Below are 10,017 nucleotides of genomic sequence, written 5' to 3' on the forward strand. Positions count from 1 at the left end.
TATTTTTAAAAGCTGAATGTTTATGTCCTCAGAAAGATGTTACACAAATGCTTTAAGAAGCTTTATTCATAATAGTCAAAAACTGAAAGCAATGGCCATCAACATGTGGATGGATCAACTAATTGTGCTGTATTCATATAATGGGACGGGATGCTTCTCAGCAACAAAAACATGAACTGCTGACCCATGCTTTACTCAGATAAGCCTCAATATAATTATGTTGAATAAAAGAATTTTGACCAAAAAAAAAAAAAAAAAACCCACATACTGAGTGGTCTCCATTTATATAAAATTCTAGGAAATGCAAATTTACATGTGGTGACAGCAGATCAGTGGTTGAATGGGGATAGAGGAACACGGGAAACATCACAAACTTTTCAGAGTGATGGATATATTCATTGTCTTGATAAAAAGTGGCAGCACATCACAAACTTCCTTTTTGTCTCACTGGGTAATGAGTACTATTTGCATAATTTGCTTCACTCTGTTTTACTGGTTCCCCAAAATGGATATTGCTAATGAAAGAAATAATGTTACATTTGCTAATGGCTGGACCCTACCCACTTGTATTTTGAGTTTCTTCATTACACAATTGTCAATTAAACTTTGTAGTAGATACTGATCACAGGATTGGGGTTTGTCTCTTTTCATGAAGGAAAAAAGGAAGATTCCAAAAGCTGTATTTGTCATTGCTTCTATGTTTTTCAAATTATCTTAGCAATATTTTGTAGTTTCCAGTGTTAAAGGACTTCTACATCTCTAATAGATGTGCATGTTCTAATTAAAAGTATTCTAATACTTTTCCGTTAGTTATTTGATTTATAAATGCTATTTTGATATCACTTTAGAATATCATTTTCTAATATTCCTTGATAAACATAGAAAATAAACACATTTGACTTTTATATGTTAATTTTGTATCCAGAGTTGTATATATCAACTAATAATTTATCTAGTTTTCTATGTGCACAAGTATAGCATCATCATGGGACTGCAGTATTTCTTCTTTTAAATCCTTAAAGCTTTTACTTATTTTGTGTGACTCATTATAATGACTATGCCCTCTAGCACAATGGTGAATAAATTAATGTAGTAGGCATTCTTTTTGTATTCCTAATAGTACCACAACAATGATGTTTCTGTAGGTACAATGTTCCATTTCAATACTAATCTTCTGACGATTTATTTTATCATCTTGAAAAAATTTTATATTGTACATTGGTTTTTATTGTTTACCACTAAAGGGACACACTTGTTTTCTTTATTGTGTTTATGTGCTGAATTAAGACTGATATTAAACAGCTTTTGTTTCCTGAAATAAATACAAAATATATGTTGCTGGATTTGATTTCCAGTTCATGGTGTGTTTACAGTTTTTGTGACTAGGTTCATGTGAAAAATTATTCTGTAATATTATTCTATTAATAATCTTGTACCATTTTGATTTCAAGATAATGGTTGCCTCATCAAATAAATGTAGTGGGTAGTATTTTTTATATTCCATAATTTTTTTTGGGGGGGTGGATAGAGTCTCACTTTGTCTCCCAGGCTGGAGTGCAGTGGCATGATCTTGGCTCACTGAAACCTCCACCTCCTAAGCTCAAGTAATTCTCATTCCTCAGACTCCTGAGTAGCTGGGACGACAAGCGTTCACCCTGATGCCCAGCTAATTTTTGTATTTTTAGTAGAGAGAGGGTTCTGCCAAGTTGGCCAGGCTGGTCTCGAACTCCTGACCTCAAGTGATCTGCCCACTTTGGCCTCCCAAAGTGCTGAGATTACAGGTGTGAGCAACTGCATCCAGCTCTTGGATGTTTGTTTGTTTGTTTTGAGACAGAGACTCACTCTGTGGCCCAGACTGGAACCTCCACTTCCCAGGTTCAAGCAATTCTGCCTCTGCCTCCCATGTAGCTAGGATTACAGTTGTGCACCACAATGCTCAACTAAAGTTTTGTATTTTTAGTAGAGACAGAGTTTGCTTTCACCATGTTGGCCAGGCTGATATTGAACTCCAAAACTCAAGTGATCTGCCTGCGTTGGCCTCCCAAAGTGCTGAGATTACAGGCATGAGCAACTGTGTCCTTTCGTATGATTTTTTTTTTAACACACACATTTATTAATTAAGTGGGCACAGTTTGTGGTCCACCAAAACAATTACAACAGTAACATTAAAAATCACATTGATCACAGATCACTATAACAGATAAAATAGTAATAAAAATTTTTAAATATTGCAAAAATTATCAAAATGTGACAAAAAGACTACTGACATCATTTTTCCAAGCATCATGTGTTGTTTGAAAATTTTAATGTAAGTTTGGTTTTATTCCCTATGTATTTGGTGAAGTAGTGTAGGTTTAATTGTTGGCTATTTTGAATGATAAATTCAATTTCTTTAATAGATTTAAGATGATTCATATTTCTTTTTTGTGTCCATTTTACAAATCTGTTTTTTTCTTGAAATGCGTACATTTCATCTGAAATTTTTGATTGATTTGCACAAATACATTGGTATTTGATGGGTAACTTGATTGATGTATTAGTCCATTTTCATGCTGCTGATAAAGACATACCTGAGACTGTGAAGAAATAGAGGTTTAATGGACATACAGTTCCACATAGCCATAGAGGCCTCACAATCATAGTAGAAGGCAAGGAGGAGCAAGTCACATCTTATATGGATGGCAGCAGACAGAGGGAGAACTCGTGCAGAGAAATTTCTCTTTTTAAAACCATCAGATCTCGTGAGACTTATTCACTATCATGAGAAAGGCCCATCCCATGATTCAATTACCTCCCACTGGGTCCCTCCCATGACACATGGGAATTGTGGGAGTTACAATTCAAGATGAGATTTGGGTGGGGACACAGTCTATCCGTATCAACAGGCATTGTTTAATTTCCTCTTAACTTTTAAATGTCAGTAAGAATGACCCTTTTTAAAATTTATGTTATTGGTTTTTGTGCCTCCTCCCTATCCTCTCTCTTCTTTCTCTCTTCCTCCTTTTCCTTCTTTCTCTGCTCTCTTGTCTCTTTGTCGCTCTCTGTCTTGCAAGGGGTTTATCAATAGTATCAGTCTGGGGTTTTCAGGCTTTTCTCCTTTGTATTTCTTCTTTCTATTTCACTATTTTATACCCTCTATATTTTTAGGGCTTAATGTGCTATTATTTTTGTTTCCTCTTAAGATTGATACTATTAATATTATTTCATTATTATGAAATTACCCTTTTTATCTTTTGAAGTATATTTTTTCTTTCAGTGTGTCCTCACTATAGCTGTACCAGAGTATCTTTTAACCTTATTTTGCTTTGTAAACTTCCACTATTTTTATATTTAAAACATGTTTCCTTTAAGTAAAAATGGGTTTCTGTATGTAGCCCAACAATCTTTTTCTGACAACTAAAGTATTTAAATATATATAGCAATTACTTATATTTTGGGATTTATGTAATCTTGCCATTTATTTTCTGTTTCATTTGTTCTTTGCTCCATATTACATTATTTATTTTAAATAACATTATTACTTTTTTTTTTAGACAGGTTCTCACTCTGTCACTCAAACTGGTGTTCAGTGATCACTGCAGCCTCAACCTCATGGGCTCAAGCAATCCTCCTGCTTCAACCTCCTGAGTAACTGGAACTACAGAAGTGTTTCACCACACTCAGCTAATTTTTTAATTCTTTTGTAGCAATGGGATCCCACTATGTTGCCCAGTATGGTCTTGAACTTCTGGGCTCAGGCAATTCTCCACCTGTCAAAGTGTTGGGATTACAGGTATGAGCCGCTCTGCCTGGACTTTTACTCTTTTATTGCTTTTAATGTTTACCATATATATAATAATATGCATCCTTCATTGATTAGAATATACCTTTATTACTTTCACACTTCCTGATCAATGAAAGTGCTGAAAAGTTCCACTCTGATTTCTTGCACTATCAATAATATGGATTTTAATTTTACATATAATCTGAACCACATGTATTATTATTGTTGTTGTTATTATGTTCTAACATTTAATACTTGGTTTTGATATGCTCTGATGTTCTCCTTCCTGGTGCTATGTATTCTTCCTTTATTATTATGCTTTGTTCAGGGATTATTTTCTTTCTGTCTAGATAATTATCTTTGGCATTTTATTTAGAAAAAGTGTTTATGATGACCTCAGCTTCTCTGAACTTCTTGTTTGACCAAAAAGGCCTTAATTTAGCATTCATTTTTGAAGGATATCATTTTCTAAATATAGATTCAGTCATTTTCTTTCAGCACTGTATAAATGTTCTCTGTCTCCAATTGTTTTGTTTCAAAAGTCAGCTCTTAATCATATTATTACTCATTTGAAACTAATGTGTCTTTCATTTGCATGCTTTTAAGATTATCGTTTGGCTTTAGTTTTAGCAGTTTTATGTAATAGGTGCTATTATTTTGTTTTTAGCTGGGCTGTGATTCATAGAGCTTCTTGAATGGCCCCAAAGACTTGATGCTTTTCATTAGTTTTGGGAAATTCTTAGCCAATATTTCTTCTCATACTTCCATTTTTTCCCTCCATCATTTTTCCTTTTTGAAATCCAGTTACAAATACATGAACCTTTTTTCCAATTATGTTCCACATAGCTCTTATTTTATTTTTCATTTAATTTACTTGCTTGCTTCAAACTACATATTTTGTATGTGTATAAGTAAGTGAATCTATTGGCAAATACTTTATTTCTTCTACTGTGGTTAATCATTAATCTACTATTAAATTCATCTGTATCTTAATTTCAGTGTTTTGTAAGATCCCTGATTTCTATTTGATTTTTAAATTAAATTTTAATTATCTGATGAAAATATTCCATCTTTGTATTTATTTTTGGAACACATTAAGTTTGTTCCTGATACCTCAGATATTTTGATTTTCTGTTGCTCTACTTTTACTTTTTTCTCTTACATTTCTCAGTCATTTGGTTCTGTTCCCTAGCATGTCTGATAAATTTTGACTGAATCCCAGTTGTATATGAAAAATTGCTGGCATTTTCAGTGATATCTTTCTTCTTGGGGGCTACTAAAATACATGCAGATTACCTTGTTTCAGCAGAGGATATTCTGTTTCTAGCTTGCTTCTCACTCTATAGTTGTTGCCTTCTCAGGGGTCTCAACTAAAGGCCTGAGATTTTTGTAAGTCCATTTTTTTTCCTTTTTTTTTTTTGTTAGAAATGGGGTTTCACTATGTTGCTGAGGCTGGTTTTGAACTCCTGGGCTCAAGGGATCCTCCCGCTTTGGCCTCCCAAAGTACTGGGATCACAGGAGTGAGCCACTGCACCCTAAGTCCCTTGTTTTGTAATGATCCTACATTCTAATTTTCATCTTCCCAGCACAAAACACTGCCAAAATATTTGCCTAAACTTTTAGTGTCTCAGCAGTTGATTTCTGCTTGGATTCTCAGAAATGTGTTCTTCAAATGCAAATTTTAGCATTCAGCTAGTGCCTCAAGGGGAAATTTTCCACAGAATGTTATGCCCATTTCTCTAAAGTTCTCTTTTACTTTGGAGATCTTGATCCCTCAAATTCTTACTGAATTGATTGCCACACGTGCCGATAATTGTTTTCTTAGCCTACTCAGATAGTCATCAATTCCAGAGACTGCCTTTTTGATATCTATGCACTATGTTTTTATTTTTTTACTTATTAGACACTTTTCCCTATTTCACAGCTGTGCCCTCTTCCACAATTTGTTTAGACAAACATAATAATTTTTTCAAAATAAGACTATCAAATGGAGTTTATGTAAGGTAACGTTAAAAGTGGACCCACGATTTTATTTTCTTTTTACTCATTAATTTATCTTATCCATGAACAAATACATTTAGGCTATCGATTGGCTCTATCACTTATTTTCTTTAACTTTTGTAGTAGATTTTCTTTCTCTTTTCTAGTTTCATGCTTAGAGAGCCTTAGTGCATACAGGTCTCTAAAAGGAATTAAGGCCTTTTGGAAATATGATTAGAAGGTTTTCCTTTTTTTTACACCATGTATCATTCCCAATATAACATACTGGTCACTGTACTTAGACCTTGTGCTTTACATTTCTTAGAATGAGATAATCCGCAGCCTAAATGCATATAGCTATAAAGTATTATGTGAATTGTCAAAGGAGGTATGCATTTTTTCATGATATTCTGAATTAATCACCATTAATTCAGATTTATAAAATGTTATGGGAATTACAGCCACCCTAATGCTTCTCAATTGCATATGTTACTTATTTCTATTTTGATTACTGTTGTCTTTAATTTAGTATGACTATTTTATGTGTAAGGTTTAGTAACATAGCTGTTTGGGCTCTGTTTCTCTCTTTTGCAATGAACATTGCAAAGCAGCTGTTACAAGCATATATTTAGAGCCAAAGGGTACTATCGCTTACATATGGGAGGGGTAAGGGGAGGATAATTGAATCATAAAATGCTTGTGATAAAATATGCTCTGTGAAACAATGGAAATAGGAAAACAATGCCAGAATGGTGTCCACAGTGAAGAGAACAAAGCCTGACTCTAAACAGAGGTTGCTAAACAAATCAGTCCCTATGCAATTAGATGGAAAAGCACTTAGCAACAATATAAAAATGACTAGCTGGAAATCCACACAATAGAAGATGACTCAGACTCTAAAGTTTACATACTTTGGAACATTACTTTCAATTACACATAGAATTAGTTCACATGAGACTTGATGATATGGAAGTGAAAGTGATGATAAAAAAAAGAAATAATTTCTGGATTATAAGCATAAAGTCAATACTAATTTGTCTTTTATTAAAGAAACTCAAACCCTTCATAATTAATTTCTACTGAAATTTCCCCCAAAATCATACAGACTTTATAGTTCAACTTTTTTCGTAGGTATAAAATTGACATATTAAGATTTCCAAACTTTTGCCAAGCATTTCTAGTTCTCTTATTCCTTTTAAAACTTCGTATTTTAGATAGCAGTCCTCCCTGGGATCTGAAACAGCGTGATTAAGTATGAATATACATGTCATTACCTCCCTATAAAAGACTATTCTGTATGACCTGTACATTTCTCTTGGTGTAACACTATTGCTTCAATTTTATAGGCTCACACCTATGAGTTTTCAGGCTGCCAAACCCTCCTTGTGTGTGTGTGTGTGCGTGTGTACTGTCATACTTTTAAGGAGGATGTGTCTTAACAACTTGAGGGTTTGTTTAATGTGACCTCTTTGAAGATTTGAATATGAAATTTTGGGATCAGAGGTTAAAGTGAAGTAAATTACTCTGCATAAAATTGGAAGTCAATGAATTGGGGGTAAGAGTCAGTGAGAGAGATTGAGAGAAGCCATTAAGGCTGGATGCTACATAAGAGAACTTGTATGTGAGCTCTGGGTTACACTAAAGAAAAATACAGAAGTATATCAAGGAAATAGAAGTAACATAAAATCACAGATTGCAATCTTCATATCAGCCAAGTAAAATTCAATTCAAAAATTATGAAACCTAAAATTTAGACCATGTTTAAACACTAAAAGTCATAATTTATAATAAAGACATAAAGATTTAATAATTTGTATACACAACAGTTATTTGTCTCTATTTCCATTTATTATCTATCTATCTATCTATCTATCTATCTATCTATCATCTATCATCGATCTATGCCAAGTAGCAAAACATCCACTTCTACAAAGTGGAAACTACAGAGGATAAATAAGACACAGACAGAGACAAAGAAATGCAAGGGAGTGCAATAATCACTGAAAGTCAACGTTTTTAGATACATGGTAGGACCTTTCAATATAGAAATTAAAGTTCTCTCTTATTTTTGTACATTTTCTTTGTTTGGGTTAAATAAGAGTTCATTCATTGCTGTATGTACAAGTCACATCAAGAGGAAAAAAAATAAAGTTATAGGGGAAAAAAATCACCTTTTCAGTATTCTCTAAATACTTACAATGCACTGTCTGCTATGGTTTGAATGTTTTCCCCAATGCAACAGTGTTGGGAGGTGGAACCTCAGGGGGGTGTTTAGGTCACTAGGTCTCTGATCTTATAGATGAATTTATGCCCCTATAAAAAGGGCTTGCTGGAGTGGATTCGCTCTGTCTTGCTCTTCTGCCATGTGAGGACACAAAGTTCCTCCCTTCCAGAGAATTCAGGGTTCAAGACACCACCTTGGAAGTGGAGACCAGGCCCTCACCAGACACCAAAATCTGCTGGTGCTTTGATCTTAGACTTCCCAGCTCCAGAACCGTTAGAAATAAATTTCTGGCCCAGTGTGGTGGCTCACGCCTGTAATCCCAGCACTTTGGGAGGCCGAGGTGGGCAGATCATGAGGTCAGGAGTTTGAGATCAGCCTGGCCAACATGGTGAAACCCCATCTCTACTAAATACAAAAAAAAATTAGCCAGGCATGGTGGTGCACACCTGTAATCTTAGCTACTCAGGAGGCTGTGGCAGGAGAACTGCTTGAACCCAGAAGATGGAGGTTGCAGTGAGCTGAGATTGCACTACTGCACTCCAGCCTGGGCGAGCGAGTAAGACTCTGTCTCAAGAAAAAAAAAAAAGGGAATGAAATTTCTATTCTGTATAATTTACCAGTCCATGGTAGTCTGTTATAGCTGTGAGAATAGACTAAAACAGTGTCTTTCCATAATCTAGTACTTATTGTTTCTTGCCTGTCTTTCCCTACTAACAACATGTACTTCCTGCCATATCCCTAGCACTTACAACAGCATCTGGCATACAATATTTGCTGAGTAAACATCTGTTGAGAGACTGAACAACTGAAGGAATGAATCCTGTCTGGCAGTTTTAGTCTCCCTCCAAAGTAAAGTATGTTTTTTGATTTATTATTTCTTCAATTCTTGCTTATTTTCCATAAATTTTTTTTTTCTTTCTCAGACTTCTATTTAAAAAAAAAAAAAAAAATTTAAACAGGAGCCATTTGGACTGCATCTTCTCCCTTTTATTCCCCAGGAGGAAGAGAAGAATGATTATCAATGGCAAAAAGCAGTAGCAAAGCAAAACCAAGAGCCAGCGTTAAGCTCAGGAGAGAGCGCTATACCTCCTCCTCGTGGTTTCTGGTGTTCTCCAGGTTCAGAGACACTTTTCTAGTAACAAACTAAAAAAGATCCCTGAAAGTATAATCTTTCTGAGACTTCTTTAACCAGATATTTTGTCTCATTGTTCTATTCCCAAATTCTCTTTCATTTCTCATAACTTAAAACTTATTTTTATTTTTTACTTTATATTATAATGCCTAGATTATATTTCATCTTCTGAAGCTCTAATTACCTTTTTTATTCTTGTATAATTTAAATTCATAAAGTATAATTTGTTTGGTTTATTTATCTGCTTGAGTCTACCTAGTTGCTGTGTATGTGTAGGTTATCTCCTACATATTCTATGACAGTTTTATTAAAAGTTTCTTCATATTATTTCATTAGCTGTGCATCTATGGGAGCACATATCCTGGTAATTTTATTTTGTTAATTTTCTTTAAAACATAAAATATTATGCATTACGCACTGATTTATTTAAAAGAAAAAGATTAAGATCAGTTTGGCAATTTTAGGAAGATTATTTTGGCAATCTAGAATTTTTGTTTATTATTACTTTTTAAAAATTTAGTAATAATTTATTACAAAGCACTTCACTACATGCCAGGGTGACACTACAATAGCAAATACAAAGTTTGGCTTCTACTAGAGGATGTACATCATACATTACATGGAAATCAGTTCCCACTATGTCTGGTCAGTGCAGGATGAGTCTCAACAAGAAATAACAATTGCAAAATGTTCAGCAATAACAAATTAAAAGGTGTTGTGTTTGAGGGCAACGACTTAAGCATTTAGCTTTAGTAAAGCTGAATTGCCAAATTAGGACACAGAAACATCTGATTTTAAGAGTTTGGACTGCTGAAGAGATTTGTCCCACTTCTGGTCACACTGATTTGCTCACTTTATTTTGTGACTTACTGGCTTAACTTGTTTTCTTTTATATTGCTTTCCTCATAACAATGATAG

At 34.2% G+C, this 10,017-nt stretch overlaps 1 non-coding gene across 1 annotated transcript; it reads right to left on the reverse strand.

Moving 5' to 3' along the window:
• Window positions 1–8,928: 8,928 nt before the first annotated feature.
• On the reverse strand, window positions 8,929–9,139 carry LOC119626363 (small nucleolar RNA U3). Its single transcript, XR_005242533.2, has one exon. It is a non-coding gene; the product is annotated as a small nucleolar RNA U3 (small nucleolar RNA).
• Between the last annotated feature and the right edge of the window lie 878 nt (window positions 9,140–10,017).

Source organism: Chlorocebus sabaeus, chromosome 21, assembly GCF_047675955.1.
Source record: "Chlorocebus sabaeus isolate Y175 chromosome 21, mChlSab1.0.hap1, whole genome shotgun sequence".
Classification (NCBI taxonomy): Eukaryota; Metazoa; Chordata; class Mammalia; order Primates; family Cercopithecidae; genus Chlorocebus; species Chlorocebus sabaeus.